General features: G+C 37.3%; 1 protein-coding gene across 10 annotated transcripts in view; it reads right to left on the bottom strand.

Moving 5' to 3' along the window:
* CLCN3 (chloride voltage-gated channel 3) overlaps positions 1-21,482 on the bottom strand; it is a 157,642-nt gene that overhangs the window by 77,337 nt on the left and 58,823 nt on the right. Inside the window, exon 1 of one of the 10 annotated variants that reach the window (XM_072623365.1) lies at positions 798-929. The exons of the other annotated variants lie outside the window; for them this stretch is intronic. The gene's annotated coding sequence lies outside the window, so the exon portion shown is untranslated. Of the gene's footprint in view, positions 1-797; positions 930-21,482 lie in introns of those variants that run through there. 10 annotated transcript variants of the gene reach the window in all.

Below are 21,482 nucleotides of genomic sequence, written 5' to 3'. Positions count from 1 at the left end.
AATTCAAAGCTCTTATGTGGGTTTGATCTTCTTCTCAAACATATACACTAAAAATAGAGGAAATGTGGTAATATAGTAGGAAAAGAGCACTACATTTGGTGTCCAGAAGACCTAAGTCCAAAAGCTGACTATTTCTGTATATTGCAAGTTATGTAGATCATAGGCCTTTAATTTCTTTATCCATAAAATAAGGGGAAAGGACTGTCCCTTAAAACTCTAAATCCTATAACTACAATTATTTCTAAAATATAAGTGCAATTTTACTGGACAGTTTTGTAGATTAAGAAATAAAGCAAAACTGTCCTTGTCATGATCCAAAAATAATCATTATAATAATACTGTTGGTGATGATTTAAGTTAGATCTTGGTCCAAACATTGTGAAACTTTATTAAAAGATATGTACCCATTTTCCTAAAACTAAGCTGGTTACTACAGTTACATTAAACAAAAAGCTCTATCAAGAAGGATCATGAATGATCTGGAGCCAAACATAAGGAAGTCAAAATAAAGACTGTTCCCCTTTCCATTCCAACTACATACAGAATCTGTTCTTTGGTAAGAAGAAATAGCAATGAAACTGTTCTTATCTTACCTAGTATTATAAATTATTTGCATCTGTAAATGTTTTCCTCAAAACTAGTGCAGTCACAATCACAGATCTTTAGGCCTATTATGTACAGCCCTTGTTAGGGACTTTTTTTCACATCCTGATTCTAATACCACCCACCTCTAAACAAATTCTAGAACTACACAACCCACAAAATGACAGTGAAACAAATCCCCAGCCCAAGACAACCTGGAAAGTCGGCAGGAAGGATCTTTTCCACCTGGCAGGGAGCAGAGTGTAGTCTGGTGTGGGCCGCACCAGTGTGGACCAGCTGGAGTAAGCCTTAGGGACTGAATCATTGGCAGCTGTGGCAGTTTCTAGACTTCTCAATCTGCAAACACCAAAAAGGTCAGTGGGAAAAACTCTGTGAGACCTGGGTAAAAGAGGATCCCTCAGTCTGGATGGGTCTGGCCCTAGCCCCAGGGTGGTGGGGGTGGTGGCAGGAGCAGCAGGAATGTAAGTTGCTTCCAGAGCTCTGGGCACAAAGATGGCTGGAGATCCCCAAAGCTTGGGACAGAACATCCACCCCAACCTCCAGCCCAACTGGAAGCAGAGTCTTACCCTGACAAAGAGTTAGAAAGCCAAGTATTTGGCTGGTAAGATGAGTAAACATAGTAAAACAACTCAGGAAAGATGAGTAAACATAGTTAAAGAACTCAAAATATAGATTCTTACTTTGGTGACAAGGAAGATCAGGGCATACAACCAGAGGAGGACAGCAGAGTCAAAGCTCCTCCATCAAAAGACTCCAAGAAAAATATGAATTGGTCACAGGCCATGGAGGAACTCAAAAAGGATTTTGAAATTCAAGAGAAGTCGAAGAAAAATGGGAAAGAGAAATTAGTGACACAAGAAAATTATGAAAAACGAGTCAACTGCTTGCTAAAGGAGATAAAAAAAAAACACTGAAAAAAATAACACCTTAAAAAATAGACTAACCCCAAATGGCAAAAGAAGTCCAAAAAGCCAATGATGACAAGAATACTTTAACAAGCAGAACTGGCCAAATGGAAAAGAAGGTCCAAAAGCTTACTGAAGAAAATAATTCCTTAAAAATTAGAATGGAGCAAATGGAAGTTAATGGCCTTATGAGAAATCAATAAATTATAAAACAGAACAAAAAGAATGAAAAAATAAAAGACAATGTGAAATATTTCATTGGAAAAACAACTGCTCTGGAAAATAGGAGACAGAATTTTAAAATTACTGGACTATCTGAAAGCCATGATCAAAAAAAGAGCCTAGACATCATCTTTCAAGAAATTATCAAGGAAAACTGCCCTGATATTCTAGAACCAGAGGGTAAAATAGAAATTGAAAGAATCCACCAATCGCCTCTGGAAAGAGATCCTAAAAGGAAAACTCCTAGGAATAATGTAGGCAAATTCCAGAGTTCCCAGGTAAAGGAGAAAATATTGCAAGCAGTCAGAAAGAAACAATTCAAGCATTGTGGAAATACAATCAGGATAGCAAAGGATCTGGAAGCTTGTACATTAAGGGACTGAAGGGCTTGGAATAGGATATTTCAGAAGACAAGGGAACTGGGATTAAAACCAAGAATCACCTACCCAGATGAGTATAATACTTCAAGGGAAAAAATGGTCACTCAATGATACAGAGGACTTTCAAGCATCCTTGAAGAAAAGACCAGAACTGAAGAGAAAATCTGACTTTCAAACACAAGAATCAAGAGAAGCATGAAAAAGTAAAACAGGAAAGAGAAATCATGAAAGGCTTTCTAAAGCTGAACTGTTTACATGCCTACATGGAAAGATAATATTTGTAACTCTTGACACTTTTCTCAGTATTTGGATAGGTGGAGGGATTAACACACACACACACACACACACACACACACACACACACACAGAGCACAGGTTGTGGTGAATCAAAAGGGATGATATCTTATAAAAAAAATAAAATTAAGGGGTGACAGAGGAATATATTGGGAGGAGAAAAGCAGAAATGGAATGGGGCAAATTATCACCCATAAAAGATTCAAAAAATCCTTTTCAATGGAGGAGAAAAGGGAGAAGGGGAGAGAGGAAAAGTTAAGCTTACTCTCTTCACATATGGCTTAAGGAGGGAATAACATGCTCATTCAATTTGGTATAAAAATCTACCTTACCCTACAGGAAAGTAGGGGACAAGGGGACAAATGGGATGAGGGGGATGATAGATGGGAGGGCAAATGGGGTAAGGGAGTAACTAGAAGTAAACACTTTTGGGAAGGAACAAGGTCAAATGAGACAACTGAATAAAGGGGGGAAAGGGTAGGATGGAGGGAAATATAGTCTTATACAACATGACTGTTATGGAAGTCTTTTGAAAAACAACACATATATAGCCTATATTTTATTGCTTGCCTTCTCAGTGGGGATGGATGGGGAGGGAGGAGGGGAGAGAAGTTGGAATTCAAAGTATTAGAAATGAGTGTTGAGAACTGTTATTGCATATAACTGGGAAATAAGAAAAACAGGGAATGGGGTATAGAAGTCTATCTTGCCCTACAAGAAAAGAGAGAAGATGGGGATAAGGGAAAGGTGGGGTGTCATAAAAGGAGGACTCATTGAGGGAAGGGGTAATCAGAATGCAAGGTGTTATGGGGTGGGGGGAGGGGAGAGATGTGGAGAAAAATTGGAACTCAAAATTTTGTGGAAATGAATGTTATAATCTAAAAATAAATAAATGAATAAATAAATAAATGAAAAAAGGGACATGGTCAAAGGAGAAAAAAGAATTGGAGAACAGGATAAGAAGTAGGGAAATATAGCTAGTCTTTCACAACATGACTATTATGGAGGTGTTTTGCATAACTACACATATATAACATATATTAAGTTGCTTGCTTTCTCAATAGGGGTGGGTGGGGAAGGAAGAAGGGAGAGAATTTGGAACTTAAAGTTTTAAAAACCAATGCTAAAAAATTATTTTTACATGCAACTAGGAAATAAGATATACAGGCAATGGGGTATAGAAATCTATCTTGCCCTTCAAGAAAGTAAAGGGGAAGAGGATAAGAGGGTGGATGAGTAAAGGGAGGGCAGACTAGGGGAAGAGATAATCAGAATGCATGCCATCTCGGGGTGGGAGGAGGGGAAAGATGGGGAGAAAATTTGGAACTCTATATCTTATGGAAATGAATGTTGCAAACTAAAAATAAATAAATAAAACTAAATCTTAAACAAAAATAATAATAAAACCCAGATATACTGCAATTGCTGGCAAATGCCCCCAAGAGGTCAATAACAAAAATGAAAAGATCCACATAATCACCAAGATATTTATAGCAGAACTTTTTTTGTGTTAGCACAAATCTGGAAGCAAAGCTGATGCTCATCAAACTGGGGAAAGTACACAGGTACGCAAATGTAAATATAGGGATGCATGAAAAAATTTATATGAACTGATGCAAAGAGAAATAGACAGAGCCTACTGCAATATACAACTGCAATAACGTAAATGGAAAAAACAACCACAAAACAATCAAAAGCAAATCTTGCAAAATTAGAAAGAACAAACTTGACTTCTAAGAAGAGATATGAGAAGACACCTCCCCTGATTCCTCTAAAGAAGTGGGAGAGATGAGGGGGGTGGTCTACAGGTACGAAACATTGCATATTAATGTCAGATTATTTTAACGTATTGATTAGTTTTAATTTTTCTTTTTTTCTTTTTAAAAAAATTCTTTTTTATAAAAATTCTTCTTTATAAAGTTTAAGTCTCTAGAAGGTGGAGGGGGAAGCTTGCGGGGAAATGTAGGTGATGTAAAAGCAAAGGGCATCAACAAAAATATTTTTAAATATTTTTGGAAGCTGATGAGGTCATTTAACAAAAGAGTGGCAATCCTACCTCAAAAAAATGTCCAACAGATTATTAGATTTGCAAACACCCCAAACATAAGAATGGAAACATATGAATGGGAAAAGAGCATAACCTTTATGAAAAGATTAAGTAATAAAGTCAATTATCTCATGTTTATGAGATAGAGTCATCTCCAGTCATCCTGATGAATGTCTGGTCACTAGATTCAGATGGCTCTAGAGAAGAAGTGAGGCTGGTGACCTGCTCAGCCCTCCCTCACTCAAAACAAAGTGAAGTGCAAGTCATGTCATTATTTCTCTGAAGGCATGGTCTTCTTCAGCAATGAAGGGCGAACACACACATCCCCTCTCTCACCTATTCCCTTAGAATAGACAGGCTGCTTAAGTGTAGTAGTTGTGTTTTGTGTGTATGGTTTTTTAAAAAAGGTAAACAAAAGCAAAACACCAAAAATGAGTAAAAGAAACCATACTGTTAATGGGGGTTTTTTTACTATCTGAATCACCTATGTGCTTTTCAGCAGCCTCAGTAACTTGTTTAGTTTGTACTCAACAGAAACTAATAAACTTTAAGCAACCTTTTAAAAAAATAAAATAAAATATGTACCAACAGCTGAAAGAGATACACTGACTGTGGATACTATGGTTCTCAAAGCAGCTTCAATATAGCCTCTTTGTCTCTCTAGGGGTAGAAATGGCTTTTATATGTTCTCTTGCTTCCTTTCACATTTCATGGCCCTCACACTTTACCTTCTCCATTAATCTGTCTCCCTTAGCCCTCCGTCACTCATGCAAGCAGGCATGTACATTTTTTCCCATTCTTTGACACCTCTACCCTGTAATCCATGATTTGGCTAAAGCTCAAATTAAGCTCTCCAAGTCTTTTTAATGCTACTCAATTTCTATTCCTTTCTTCCCCAAAATTTTCAGTAATCAAGCAATTATCATTGCAATTATCATTGCTTGATCAATCAAGCAATTCCAAGTATACACTAACAAATTAAGATGAACACAAACCACTGTTCATTAAAGTTTTACTTTATGAAATTATGCTTAACCATAAGTTTCATATGGCACTGAGGCACCACGTACTCAGAAACGCACACATTTAGGAAGAATCCCTTGCTGTTATCATGGAAAAATCACATCTACATCAGTACAATCTGTACTGATCCTGATAGCTCTTCCTCTTTTCTAAAAATAAGTCAACACCTTAATAACCTCACCACACATGCATATGCAATCTCAAATCTTGGAGAAAAATACAAAATAACTCCTTCTCAAAATCAATTAGGTAACTTTGTACCTAAAGATTATCTTCTGGTCTACAGCAGTATACCTACTTTCAGAGGGCCTTATTTATGATTCTCTTTCTGTTGGAGCCCAGAACAGGAAGTGAAGAAACAAATTTTAAGGAACAAACCACTCCGAGTCCCAGAAAATTTCCTTCTAGCCATCCTATCTTTTCCTAGTTCCATCTCAAATCTATACAGAGGCTCTGTACCAGAAATTTGCAACACATAATGTCACACTGATTTATGACACTGAATTTGCATGTATTTTATCTGTCAGCATCATCATTGATCTCAATTAAGTAATCAGCTGGAACACTATCTTAAGACCTGGCACATACTATTTTATCCTAATTTCCTCATATGGTCTTGCAAGACAAACAAATGTACTCTGGATGAGGCTCCATTGGCTGTTCATTTACTCAACAAACATTTATTAAGCACATAGCATAATGCCCAGGGTGATCATATATTCAATATTATATTCTATATTATAGACTACCATAATGCACCGTCATCGTTACTTTTGCTACTAACGTATGTAAGACAAATGATTTAGGCACATGACATGAGCATGAAGAAATTTCAAAGATATTTTGAAGTTAATACATGTGTACCACCATACAAAGCAAACTTCATGTCTAATGCAATCACTCAATACTCAAATGGATCTGTGACCTCATCAATTCTGGAATTCCCTCTAATGAACCTCTAAGGTCACAACACATCCACCTCTGTCCATTCTGTGTGATGCAAGTCCTCCTAAATATCCACCCCACACGGCTGGAAACCTTCCTCTCTTTTATCCCAACATTTAAGAAGGTACCAGTGATGCACTGTCAACACTGACCTGTCATCCTTCACACTCCATGTGATCAGCCTATCTTCTCTTTCTTTCTTACAATTTTTGATGACATCCTTTACTCCTGTTTTGTTTTGGTCATATGTTGCCACTTGTTCACACCTACTACAGAACTTTCCATTGCCTTGTGTGATATTCAACTTCAGTTTTTTGAAAGCAGTGGTGTTGCTTCTCTCATTGGTATACAGTAACATGATAAAATGTTTAAATTGAAAAAATGGACCTTCATTGTCACGAGAAGCTTGAAGTCAGTAAAGGAGCTTTGCAATTTCCTGAAAGCAATTTAGCCTGCTCTCTTTACTCCTTTTCAACTCTGAGCCCAGCTGATTGCTCATATATACTGCTGGTTTCAAACATCTATACTGGTGAACAAGACCTATAGGGTCTCCATTCAAATGCAGGTTGAAATCTGGGTAATAAACATTCTTCATTCACTTCAATCACATAGATTTTTCCTACGTGAAGCAAGAAGCCAAATGCCTTTTCAATGATGCCAGATCTCTTTAAGAAGGTTCTCCAATGTTTTGAAACTTGATAAATTCAACACACTATCATCTGCAGATAGAAACATCCAATCTCAATGTCCACAGCAATCTCTCCTCAACCTGGATTTCCTCTATCACAATAGCAAATACTTTTGGCAGGTAGATAGCTCCCTGTTTTATGCCTCATTTGAGGTTTATAATCAGAAGGTAGCTGAACAGAGTTATTTTTGTTATTATATCTTCCAAGGAATCTTGGATAATCTTGGTGTATAGATGGAAGACATTTTGCTATAAGAAAAGCCTATAAAGCAGAGCTTTAGTCTACAAAATCAAGTATCTTTATCATAATCTGCAAATGGTAAGTACAAATAGGGGCTTATATTCTCCACATCATTTGTGGAAATTCAAACACACTTTCAGGTACTCTGGCTATAAACAGACAGAAATTCTTATTTACAATAACTATCCTTGACAACAAATGAATAAATATTATGAATTTATGAATTTCTTAGTTATTCCTTCTTTCCAGGTATCATGTGACAGTACCTCATAACTTCTATAACATATTACCTGAACCTTACATTGTAACTCCTCTATTTACTACCACCCTATGATAACCAAAATGAATAATTTCCCTTCACCTTTAATAATCAAAAAAACAAACCTATCAAGTAAGGATTCATTTCTGGGCTCATTAAGTTACAGAACTATAGAATAAATATAGAACAGTTGATCTCTAGTAAGCTCCAACATTCTTGAGGATATATAAGCATGTCTTAAAGTATCTTTGTATCTCCCACAGTACCTATTCAGTACCTTGTGTTATGTATATTCAACTTCAACATTTATGAAGCACCTAACCTTTCTTTGAAGAACCACAGAGTACTAGACTTCTCCATAATTTGTAGAAGAGACACAAAAGGAGTTCCTAAAGTGAAAACTTCAAAAGCAAATTAATTCAGATTATTCACTGGAAGGACAAATACTGAAGCTTAAGTTTAAATACTTTGGCCACATAACGAGAATGAGTGAGATCTGGCTCCTACCTAAAAAGTTTTGACTTACCCGAGATCTCCCTTTCCTCCAGCCCACCTGACAGTTCAAGGAGTTAGCTGAGGGCTCAGAGGACCATTCCACCCACCCACATTTGAGAAGCTACACATAAATGCACGTTCTCGTTATCAGATGACATGCCCATCTCACACACTGCTGCCCAGAGTGGGACCTGCCTTGTATTACCAAGAAAATATAGGCATTTGTCTTCTCCATCCATAAGCACCCATCTGTCCACAACTTTGTACCTCAAAACCTTCAATACCTTTTACCATTCTCTCCTTCTTTGCTCTAATTTTTGAAGAGTTGGCCCTTCTTCCAAAGCCCCAATACTTCTACTTGTGTCCTAGAAACTCACCCTTCCAGTTCCTCATATTCCTTATGGTCTTTCCACCTATCCCCTACCCCCTACCTCTGGCGTTTTACCTATTGGCTCCTACCCTGATGCTTACAAAAATACCAACATCTTAACCATCTTTAAAGAATATTTAGTGGACTTAGTCATGTCTTCAATTTATTAGCTTAACTCTATTCATTTCCAGCCAAACTACAAGAAAAAGCCATGAACATTACATCACCTCATTTTCAATTCACTTCTCATTCTCTTGTAATCTGGTCTCTGAACCTACCACTTACTGATAATTGCTCTCTACAAAATGACATACAACATCTAATAGCTAAATCAATAGCCTTCCCTCCTCCTTCCTGAGCTCTCTGCAAACCATATACTTTCTCCTCCTTGGGACTTTTATTGCTTTGTTTTGCTTTATTCTGCTCTACCCTGGTTCCCTCCCCTCCTACCTGCCTGATATTGTTCCTTCTCAGCTTCCTTGGCTGTATCATCAATGTTTCACCCTCAGAGCAGTCTGGAGACTTCTTTTTCTACATTCTCTCGGTAATTTCATTACCTTTCATAGGTTCAATGATCACATAGCAGGTGACCCAGCTAACCTATCCAGCCCTTGTCTCACACCTTAGCTCTACTTCCATTTAACGAAACGACTGATATCGATATCCCTAAAGAGACATCCCAAACTCAACATAGCCAAAACAGAACCCAATATCTTTTTCCCTCAACCCATACCTCTTTGGAAATTCCTCATTTTCGGTCAATTGCATGACCATCCCTCCAATTACTCAGCTATGCAACCATGGTAGGTAAAAAAGCACTTTTGACTTCACTCTCACTCAACCTGCATATATCCAATTAGCTGCCAATTTTGGTTGATTTTAATTCCATAACATTTCTTTATTCATCCTGTTCTCTCTAGTCACATGTCTACTTCCTATTTTAATCAATACAACAACAAGCATTTATTAAACACCTACTTATACTGTGCTTTGGAGATATAAAGGTGAAAATAGCTCCCTGCCCACAAGAAGTTTACAGTCAAGTTAGAGAGACAAGTGTATACGTAATAATATACAAAATACCTACCACTTACTGATAACTGCTCTCTACAAAATGACATATAATATCTATAAATACAATATAAATATCTATATGCTATATATAGATATACACAATATACAATATCTATAAACACAAGGTAATTTGGGGGAGGGAGGGAAGGCACTAGTAATATGGAAAGATCAGGAAAAGACTCATGAAGGTGGCACTTGAGCTGAGCTGCAGAAGCAGAAGTGAGGAAATAGTACATTACCTCTCACCTACACTATTTCAACAGCCTCCTACTGGTTATCCTTGTTTTGAATCTCTCCTCTTTCCAATCTATTCTTCACATAAATGCCAAGGTGGTAACTCTAAAACACAGTTCTGATCATGTCACTCCCCTGCTCATAAAACATTAGTAGCTTCCCAATGCCTCTAGAATAAAATACAAACTGCTTTGTTTGGCATTTAAAATTCTTTACAGTCTGGCTCCAACCTACCTTCTCAGGCTGATTTTCCATTATTCCCCGTAATGTCCTCTATTGTCTTCCTATGTGCCTTTCTACAGGCTGTACGCCATGCCCGTAATGCTGTTTCTCTTCACTTCTACCTCGTGGGATCCCCAGTTCCCTTCTAAGCTCATCTCATTTATCACATTCTACCCAAGATGTTTCCTAATGGAAATCCCCAAGTGGATGTCTCTAATTGTAACTACTTCCCTGGAAACCATCTTGTATTTATTTTATATATACTTTGTGACCTCTCCGTTGAACATAAGTTCTTGGAGCAACAGGCACAGTGCCTTGCATATACTAAGTACTTAGTGGTTGAGTTGAAAGAAAAATGGGACCCTTAGACTGGGAAAGAAAAGGTATATGGTTGAGAGACAAGGTCATTTGGTTAGGGAGACTGGGGAATACAGTGGCATAGATGGTCCTAGAGTTGAAATGGAGGAATGACCATGCTACTACTTCTACCACCACCATACTCTCATCATCTGCTGGAAGCAAAACTGCCTCCCCTTGCGCTAAGGGCCACCATCTCTGACTTCACCCTAATCTCTGACCTTTAAGCCCTAGCTCATATATCATTTCTCATCTCTATACATCCCTGAGCAATGGGACAGTACTGGGACAGTAAGAGGAAAGGAAAAGTCAGTGATGAGAGAAATGAAAGTACTATGCTACATACAAGGGAGGAGTAGAAGTTTCAAGAAGCCAATTCTTATGTTTATTGAGTTTACAGACTGATTGGTGAAGGGATAAAATATATACAGATAGGAGATCTGAGAAAGAGCACAGTCTTGAAAGTAAAGGGAAGAGAGAATACCCAGGTTAAGAAAGGAATCATCAGTGATAAAAGTTGCAGAGTGAACACAGAGGACCGATGTTGGGGGGGGAAGCTCAATTCAATGTGGACAGTCTCGGGCGGGTAAAGGTGGGAACTTCTAAATCTTAGAGTTCTCATGAGGCCCCCCATGAAACACCAGGGAATCGAGGAGTGAGACCGAGCTATCTCGTATATTTCCGCCTCTTCCTGTGAGAAACGTGATGGGAGGAGCATCCCTGCCTTCGAGACTGTCCCGGATCTGGGCACACCTATTGTTATCTAACAGGCACGGTATTCAGGTGCAAACTACACGGCCAGAGAGCTTAATTAGGGTCAGGAAAGCCTGAAGGCGCTCTTAGCGCGGAGGGGCCCTGACAGGACAGAAGGCTCTGTTTTTCCTCTCTTCGCTCTCCCCTCCCCCTCTCTCCCCACTTATACTTCTGCTTCCAATCTCTTACTGTAAGATCTTTGCCTCCTTGGGAGATTTCTCTCTCCCTTCTAAGGAAGAGCTCCCCCTGCACATGTAACCAGGACCCTGAATAAAGCCTAACCCTTGTTCGACTCCGGAAAGTCTCTTCTCTCATACGTTTATCCGGTTTGGAAAACCAAAGTCCTGGGACAGGTAAGGTAAGACTCGGGTAGCCCTCAGGCCTCTAGGCCTGGCAGACCGAGAAAAGTTCTTTTGGTCTAGCAAGTAAGAGATCATTGGTCACCTTGTAGAGAGCAATTTTCATCAACTGATGGGATCAGAAGTCAGAATACAATAAGCTGAGAAGGGAGAATCCAGATTCTTTCCAAATGTTTGGTAATGAAGGGTTGGGAAATTTGGGCAAATATAGGGAGGGATTACCAGGATTTTGGGAAGGTTTTTCAAAGGATGAAGATGAACCAAGCATCTTTGTAAGCACTGAGAAAGAGTCAGTAGATATGGAGACCAAAGATTATCCTGTAGGAAATGAGAAGGGAATGGGCTAGTGTGTACAGGTGAAGGGGTCTTCATCAGTAAAGAGAAGGAAGACTTCTGCTTGAGGGATAGGAGTAAAGAAGAAGATGGATGCATAGGTAAAGGACCTTTGAGATGTAGAGAAGGGGAGAGATGAGCGTGAACTCATAATAGTCAGGCCTAGATTTTCAAATTTATTGTAATGCAATGGCATCTGCTGAAAGACAAAGCGGGCAGGAAACACTGGGAAGATGAGGAGAAGAGGGAAGAAAAGGTGTAAATTCGCTTGTCAAGGGAAGCGAGATAGAGAATCAATCAAGGAATTCTAAAAATTTGGCCATGATGACCCAGGAAGGATGTTACAAATTTTCTTAATAGATCTTTTATTTTTTAAACATTTATTTAAAAATTTTTGAGTTCCTATGCCCAAAAGGCTACAAAAATGTGCATACCCTTTGACCCAGCAATATCACTTCTAGGGCTATATCCCAAAGATATCATAAAAATGGGAAAAGGTCCCACATGTACAAAAATATTTATAACAGCTCTTTTTCTGGTGGCCAAGGACTGGAAGAGGAATAGCTGAACAAGGTATAGTATATGAATATAACAAAATATTAAGAAATGACAAACAGTTGAACTTCAGAAAAACCTGGAAGGACTTCTATGAACTGATACTAAGTGAAATGAGCAGAACCAGGAGAACATTGTACATAGTAACAACCACAGTTTGCGAGGACTATTTCTGATAGACTTAGCCCTTCACAGGACCTAAAACATTCCCAAAGGACTATTGAGGCAAAATGCCAACCACATCCAAAGAAAGAACTATGGAATCGGAAGGCAGAATGAAGCAGACTATTTTCTCTTGTGTTATGTTTTGTTTTGGTATGGTTTTTCTCATGGTTTCTCCCATTCGTTTTAATTCTTCTATGCAATGTGACTAATGTGAAAATATGTTTAATAAGCATGTATGCAGAACCCATATAAGACTGTATGCTCTCTTGGGGAGGGAGAAGAAAGGGAAGGGGAGAAAATTTAAAACTTATGGAAGTGATTGTTGAAAACTAAAAACAAATAAATTAATTTTTAAAAAAATTTTAGTTCCAATTTTTCTCCCTCCCTTCTTCTTATCATACCTTACTTACCACAACCAAAGGAGCACAACCAAGGAGTGAGACCTCAGGAGTGAGAAAACCAAAGTTTAGACAAGAGTCACAAAGTCTGATTTAGAGTATGTGATTATATGAACAAAGGGATGTTTATATGTGATGATAAACTTAATTCCAATACAAATTAGCTGTGTGACCTTAAAAAAGTCACTTCCCTAAGGTTCAGAAGGACCTCAATTTCTTCTTATGTAAAATGAAGGAACTGGGCAAAATAATCAAACATTCTATCACTCTAAGAGAACCAATGACAATTTCCTTTGGCTTTTCTTAAGTTTTGATTAATCCTTACAAGGATGGCTTCTGTTATTTCTCCTGTAGAGATAATATACCTTAAAATTACAAGTCTTCTGAAACAGGGTTGTTCCAATGAGAAAGAGAAAAGGTGGTTTCAGCTGAATTCCAAAACTAGTTGAAGGGAAGGTATATCAAAGATCTCTAGACCTCATCAACCGTTTCTCAGGTTTTGCACATCTACAAAGTTGATATAAATACAAATTCTATCAAGCTAATAAGTGCCAATTTGAAGGTGTGAACTGCCATGCTTTCACTTATTGTGAATATATCAACTGTCTGCTGCTGCAAATACAGGCAATGTTACCCAAATATGGTTTATGGTTTCTCCTAAGGGCTAAAGACAGGGCTTGTAGGATCAGTTTCTATCTGCTTTACAGCAGTTTTGTGTTACTTAAAGCCTTTTATATCTAGGTACACCCAGGAAAAGCAGGGTCATTGTCAGAGTACGTTAACTTAATGGTTTCAAACAGTGGCATTAAGTTTAAATTCTGAGTCAGAATTTCTGAAAGTTCCCATTTTATATTTGTGCTGCTAGTAAATAATACAAGACATTCATATAGTGTCTTAATGTTTATAAAACATCTTACATGTATTATCTCATTCAATCCTTATAATATACCTTTGAGCTCTGTCCTTATTATCTGTTTTACAGATGAGGAAGGAGAATCAGAGTGGCTAAGTGACTTGATCACAATAACCTAGCTACTGTGACAAAGTTGAGATGTGAAGTCAGGGCTTTCAAAATACAAGTCCAGCATTCGGTTGCACTGGTATCAAAGCAGCAACAATTACTATTTTTAAATCTTGAATTTATAGGGCTCAACTTTTGAATGCACAAAAATCTTGTGGAATATAAGGTTATTATTGGTTATTCTTCCATTTTTTCAGATAAGAAAACTGAGGTAAAAAGTTGTTATTGCTTGTTTGAAATCACACATCTAAGTAATAACATGATCCATCCACATCTTTATAGTAGACTATATATTGCTTCTTTTTTTATGGACCACTAGTCCACAAGCCCAACAACTAAAGATGTTAATATCTGCATATGTAGTTATTTATCTACCAGCCACTACTGCAATGAGAAAAATCTTGCCAATTGCTTTAAAAATCTGAAAATATTTTATGTCTAATAAATATCCCCAGTCCTAGAAGGCAGTTAGAAGAGACTGATAGAAATTCACTACTCAGAAGTTTACAGTAATTCTATGAATTAAGGAAGATGAAACAAAAAAATGTTAAAAGATTAATCGGAAAATATAGTCAGCTAATGTTTATGAGATATACAAGTAATTTATGTAACATCAAATATTTTACAAAATATCTACTCTGTGGCAAAGTATTAAATATAAGGAGATAAAGAAAAATAAAAGAGGAATTTAAGGAAATGTCTTGGCAGTGTGTCTTGAAGCAATATGTTCCTCCTCTTTCTTAATGAGTACTTCCACATTCTCTCCTCTAACTCTCTTCTTAACCCCTTACAATCTGGCTTCCAACTTTATCATTCCACCAAAACCACTCTCTCTAAAGTTATTAATGAACTCTTAGTAGTCAAATCCAATGGCCTTTTCTCAATCCTTATTCTCTCTGCAGCTTCTGACACTGGGTTAAAACTGTATCTTGTTTTGATCTCCCTGACCCCTACCACCCTACACAACTCCCAGTCATTATGGTAAGTTTCTAGGTAGCCAGTATTCTACAAAGGAGGGGGCAATAGGGGAACCCAGAAGTCATATACAAAGTGTTCCAAAGACCAAAGGAGCATAATTTACAAATTGTATCACATATTAACCAAAATTCACCTCCTGGTATTATATGCTGAATCAGCAGAAACATCTAGGAATTGCTATCGGGGTCTTCTGGTCCTTTAATATGTAAATCTCAGGCAAGCTCCAGACGTCAGTATTAACACCAGCAGATACCAAAGAGTGCCAATAATTCTGAGATGATATGGACATACTAACTTTAAAGTTATACTGAGAACTCTGAAATGATTTGTATAAGTCAACCTTAAAGGTTAACCTAACCTTAAGGTGGCACAGATGAGTCTCCTTTCAAAAAAAAAAAAAACAACAAACCCATAAAAATGAGATCTCTAAGTCCTTCCCCTCCCTTACCTACCCCACTTCCTCCACCCCCTTCCCTCCCCCCCACTCCCTGCTCCCAGCACTCTTTCATCTCCATTGGGTCCAAGCTGTTCAAGTGCTTCCAATTTTAATCCACAGTTATGAGTGATACAGTTTGCCTCTCCCCCTCCCCATTCTCTTCCTTTACATTGCCTCCTTTCACCATCTCCCATGAAGTTTCTATACCCTTTGTGTCATGTTAAAGTGTGACTTGTAGCTCCGCTTTCTGTTACCAATCATGGTCTTTCCCAGAAAGTACTCAAATAATCAGGCATGCCTGCCCCCATTTCATAATTTCATACATTAGCAATTCAGACAACGTTGATCACTCTCTCCTCCTTTGGTATTCTCTTCTTGGTACTCTTAAGTTTTTGAAACACCACACTCTCCTCTTATCTATCTGATCACTCTTTCTGTCTGCTTTGTTGGGTCCTCCACCCACACCCTCTAACCTTAGGTATCCCTCAGAACTCTGTCCTGGGCCCTCTAACTTTCTCCCTCTATACTTCACCTGGTGATCTCATTAACTCCCAAAGAATTCATTACCATCTCTATGCTGATGGCTTTCAAATACACCTATCCTGACCAACCTTTCTGCTGATCGCCAATCTCACATCTCCAAATGCCTTCCAGACATCTCAAACTGGATGTCCAGTAAACATCTTAAACTCAATACATACAAAAGAGTTCATTATCTTTCCCCTTAAACCCTCTCAATTACATCAGCCTCCCAGTCCCTCAGGCCTAGAAACTGGGAGTCATCCTGAACTCCTCACTATCTCTCACTGCTTATATCAAATCTGCTGCTAAGGCCTGTTCGTTTACCTTTGCAAGTACACCTCTCAAGTACACCCCTTCCCTCCTCTGACACTGCCACCATTCTGGCACAGACCTTCATGATTCACACCTGGACTACTGAAATAGCCTGCTGATGGATCTGCCTGCCTCTAGTTTCTCCCCACTTACAATCCATCCTACATTCAGTCACCAAAATGATTTTTCTAAAGTGCAAATCCAACCATGTCATCCACCTACTCAATGAATTCTATTCCCTTTCTTCTCAAGGATCAAATACAAAATCTTCTATTTGGCATTCAAAGCCATTCAATCCACTGTCCCACCCCACTACCCTTCCAATCTTTTTAGACCTTATTCTCCTCTAGTTACTCTTCAATATACTAACACTGGCTTCCCAGCTCTTCCATGAATAAGACACTCCATCTCTGGCTCCAGGTGTTTTTCTCTGACTGTATGCTATACCTGGAATACTCTCCTTCCTCAACTCCATCTACTGACCTCCCTGGCTTCCTTTACATCCCAACTAAAATTCCATCTCATAAAAAAAGCCTTTCCTAACCCATCTTAATTCTAGTGCCTTAAGTCTGTTAATTATTTCCTATTTATCTTGGAGTATAATCTCAAAAATGGCAAGAAGGTATATATTCAAATCCAAAGCAAACCATTCAGCATCACAGTAATAAAAGTCTTGACTCCAACCACTGATGCCAAAGAGGCTAAAGTTGATCAGTTCTATGAAGGCCTATAGCATGGTCTAGAAATAACACTGAAAAATGATGTCACATTCAATGATATGGGATTGGAATGCTAAAGCAGGAAATTAAAAGATAATTACAATGACAGGCAAGTTTGGCCTTGGAGTACAAAATGAAGCAGGGCAGAGACAAACAGAGTTTTGTCAAGATAACTCACTGTTCATAACATTCTTTTTCAACAACCAAAAGGGGATTCTATACATGGACATCACTAGATGATTAATATAGAAATCAGATTAATTATATACTTTGTAGCCAAAGGTGAAGAAGCTCTATATAGTCAGTTAAAATAAGACCTAGAGCTGACTGTGGCTCAGATCATAAGCTTCTCTTATTTTTTATAAATTAATTAATTTTTTGGTTTTCAACATTGGCTGCAGTAAGATCTTGAGTTTTAAATATTCTCCCTCTCCTCCTCCCCCCTCACCAAGATGGCAGGCAATCTGATATATCTTCTACTCATGCATTCACATTAAACCCATTTTCACATTAGTCATGATGTAAAAAAGAATTACAACTAATGGGAGAAACCACAAGAAAAAAGGAAAAAAAAGAACAAAAGAAGAGCAAATAGTATGCTTCCATCCACGTTCAGACTCCAAAGTTCATTCTCTGGATGTGGATAGCATCTTCCACTGTGAGTCTTTTGGAGTTTTCTTATATCCCTGCATTGCTGAGAAGAGCTAAGCCTATCAAAGTCAGTCTTTGAACAATGTGGTTGTTGCTGTGTACAATGTTCACCTGGTTCCGCTCATTTCACTCAGCATCAGTTCATATAAGTCTTTCCAGATTTTTTTGAAATCCGCTTGTTCATTATTTCTTACAGCTTCAGACACCACAACAGTGCTTCATATGGCACAACTTGTTCAGCCATTCCCCAACTGATAGGCATCCCCTCAATTTCCAAATCTTGGTCACTACATAAAGAGCTACCATAAATATCTTTGTACATGTGGGTCCTTTTCCTGTTTTTAATGGTTTCATTGGGCTACAGCCCTAGAAGCAGTATTGCTGGATTAAAGCATATGCAAAGTTTTATAGTCATTTGGGCATAATTCCAAATAACTCTCCATAATAGTTGGATCAGTTCACAGCTCCATCACTTATGGGGTGTTTTAAGAATTACCCTATATAAAATTTTTTCAGACAAAAAAGCAAAATATCTCTATGTTCTTTGTTTAAAAACTGTTTAAATTTAAAGTTAGACCTGTTTAAATTCTTCTTTAGTCTTAATAATGATAAATAATAACAGTTACTATATATAAAAGTTTGCAACATAGGATATATGCCCTTAATTTTCCTGCTCCATTATTTTTATGAATATAACCAGTCTCTAATACCTAATTCATTTACACAGCTATTGCTTTTAATTTTTTCAAAGCACTTTATTATATATATATATATATATATATATATATATATATATATATATATATATATACACATTATCCCATTACACACAAAACTGTCTAATAAATTGATCCACACATTCATAATTTACAAATGTTTCACTGACAGGCAATGTAGCATAATGGATCAAGGGTCAGTGCCAAGTTGGAAACAAGAAGACCTGGTTTTAAATCCTACCTCTAACACATGGTAAAAATTGCTTAGCCTTACACTACCCTTAAGTAATTCTCTTAGACTTGAGAGTTCAAATCTGCTTAAATGGAAGGATTTCTTCCTGCTTTTTGTTGGTTTACCATCTCCTTTAAAAAATGTCAATGGAATATGTCTCTAATAATATTAGGGGAAGAGTGGTTAGCACCAAGTTCCAGAAAATTCTTCCCTTGGAAGGCTTTTTATATATGGTTTTGTTCAGTTAATCAGGCACCCCAAACCCACCCCTCCACAGGGCTATAATGCTCTTCTGATTGTTGTGACATAAGGCAAAGGCACTATATTTCTCAGTTCTTTTTCAATCAAGACATCTATAATTTCCAGATATTATAAAAACAAAAACAGTAGATTGCTATATTCATTGACTACTGTGTCTTAAGTACCTATTCTATTCCACTGGTCTACCCTTCTGTTTCTTAGCCAGTACCAAGTGGTTTTGACAATTGCTGCTTTATGATACAATTTGAGATCTGGTAGAGCTAAGCCACCTTCCCTAGCCTTTCTTTTCATTAGTTCCCTTGATATTCTGGACCTTTTGTTCTTCCAGATGAATTTTGATATTATTTTTTCTAGTTCTACAAAATAATTATCTGATAATTTGATTGGTATGGCACTGAATAAGAAAATTAATTTAGGTAGAATTGTCATTTTTATTACATTAGCTCGGCCTACCCATGAGCAACTGATGTTTTTCCACTTACTTAGATCTGACTTTATTTGTGTGAAATGTGTTTTGTAATTGTGTTCATATAGTCCCTGGGTTTGTTTTAGCAGGTAGATTCTTAAATATTTTATAGCGTCTACCCTAGCAATCTACTGTATGATAAACTCAAGGACCCCAGTTTCTGGGAATAAGAACTCACTGTTTGACAAAAATTGCTAGGAAAACTGGATAACAGTGTGGCAAAAACCAGGCATAGACTAATGCCTGACACTGAACACAAGAATAAAGTCCAAATAAGTACATGATCAAGGTATAAAGATTGATAATATAAACAAATTAGTGGAGCAAGGAATAGTATATTTATCAAATTTATGGAGAAGGGAAGAATTTTTGACTAAATAAGAGACAGAAAACATTATGAAGTGCAAAATGGATAATTTTGATTACATTAAATTGAAAAGTTTTTGCACAACTAAATCCATTGCGCAACCAAGATTAGGACGGAAGCAGAAAACTGGGAAAGAATCTTTTCAATTAGTGTCTGTGATAAAAGCCTCATTTCTAAAATATAGAGAGAACTGAGTCAAATGTAAATAATACAAGTCATTTCCCAATTGATAAATGGTCAAAGAATATGAACAGGCAGTTTTCAGATGAAGAAATTAAAGCTATCTATAGTCATACGAAAAATGCTCTAAATCACTATTGATTACGGAGATGCAAATCAAAACATCTCTGAAATACCACATCACACCTATCAGATTGGCTAACATGACAAAACAGGATGATGATAAATGCTGGAGAAGATGTGGGAGAATTGGAACACTAATTCATTGCTGGTGGAGCTGTGAGCTGATTCAACCATTCTGGAGAGCAATTTGGAACTATGCCCAAAGGGCTACAAAAATGTGCATACCCTTTGACCCAGCAATACTGCCTCTAGGACTGTACCCCCAAGAGATCATAAAAATGGGAAAGGGTCCCATATGTACAAAAATATTTATAGCAGCTCTATCTGTGGTGGCCAAAAACTGGAAATCAAGGGGATGCCCATCAATTGGGGAATGGCTGAATAAATTGTGGTATATGAATGTAATAGAATACTATTGTGCTATAAGAAAGAATGAACAGGAAGACTTCAGAGAGGCCTGGAAAGACTTATATGAACTGATGCTGAGTAGAAGGAGCAGAACCTGGAGAACTTTGTACACAGCAACAACCACAGTGTGCAAGGGATTTTTCTGGTAGACTTAGTGCTTCATTGCAATGCAAGGACATAAAAAATTCCCAGTTGGTCTCTTAAGGCAAAATGCCTTCCACATTCAGAGAAAGAACTATGGAATTGGATCTCAGAATGTAGCAGATCATTTTCTTTTGTATTATATTTTGGTTTGTTTTATGAATTCTTCCATTCATTTTAATTCTTCTATGCAAAATGACTAAGGTGAAAATGTATTCGGTAGGAATGTATGTATAGAACCCACATAAAACTGTATGCCATCTCAGGGAGGGAGAGGGAGGGAGGAGAAAAATCAAAGTTATATGGAAGTGATTGCAGAACACTGAAAACAAATAAAATAATAAAAAAAAAGTAGTAATACTATCATCATTTACATTTCTACCTTTGAATCTTGGATAAAAGGGCACAACAGCACAAATTGGCTGGCAAAAAAAAAGTACTTCCATTTCTTATTTTAATTTTTTTGTTTCAAGTTCTTCACTTGTAAACAGAGATATTAAAGAGTCTCCAAAAGAAAAAGAGTTTATTTTTCTTAGTTTATTATTCTGAGAATGCTATTTAAAGGAGAATGTCAACAGCAGTAAATGCTTTTTTGAAAAGTATTTTTAAATTCTGTGGAGAGTTTTCTACAGTTGTACCAGAAGTTATCCTCATCGAGGCTTGTTTGTTATACTTCTTGATAAGATCTGCAAAGCTACTATTTTTGAAGTGCTTATTTTTCCTAGGAAGACACATAGAACTGATCCAGGGAAAAGCAAAGCAGAACCAGAAAAACAATTTACACAATAATCTACATGCAAGAAGAAAAGAGTAAGTACTTACAAGACAGGCACTAAGTGATTTACAAATATTGTCTCATTTGATTTTCATTAAAATGCTATTATCATTCCCATTTTATAACTGAGGAAACCGAAGAAAGCAGAGGTTAAGTGATTTGCCAGACATCACAGAAATAAAGATATATTTGAACTCAGATCTTTTTGACTCCAGGATCAGTACTCTATTCGCTGCACCACCTCGCTGAAAA

The sequence above is a fragment of the Notamacropus eugenii genome, chromosome 7 (genome assembly GCF_028372415.1).
Source record: "Notamacropus eugenii isolate mMacEug1 chromosome 7, mMacEug1.pri_v2, whole genome shotgun sequence".
NCBI lineage: Eukaryota > Metazoa > Chordata > Mammalia > Diprotodontia > Macropodidae > Notamacropus > Notamacropus eugenii.
Note: the sequence above shows the minus strand (reverse complement) of the source record. Positions and strands in the feature narration are given on the sequence as shown.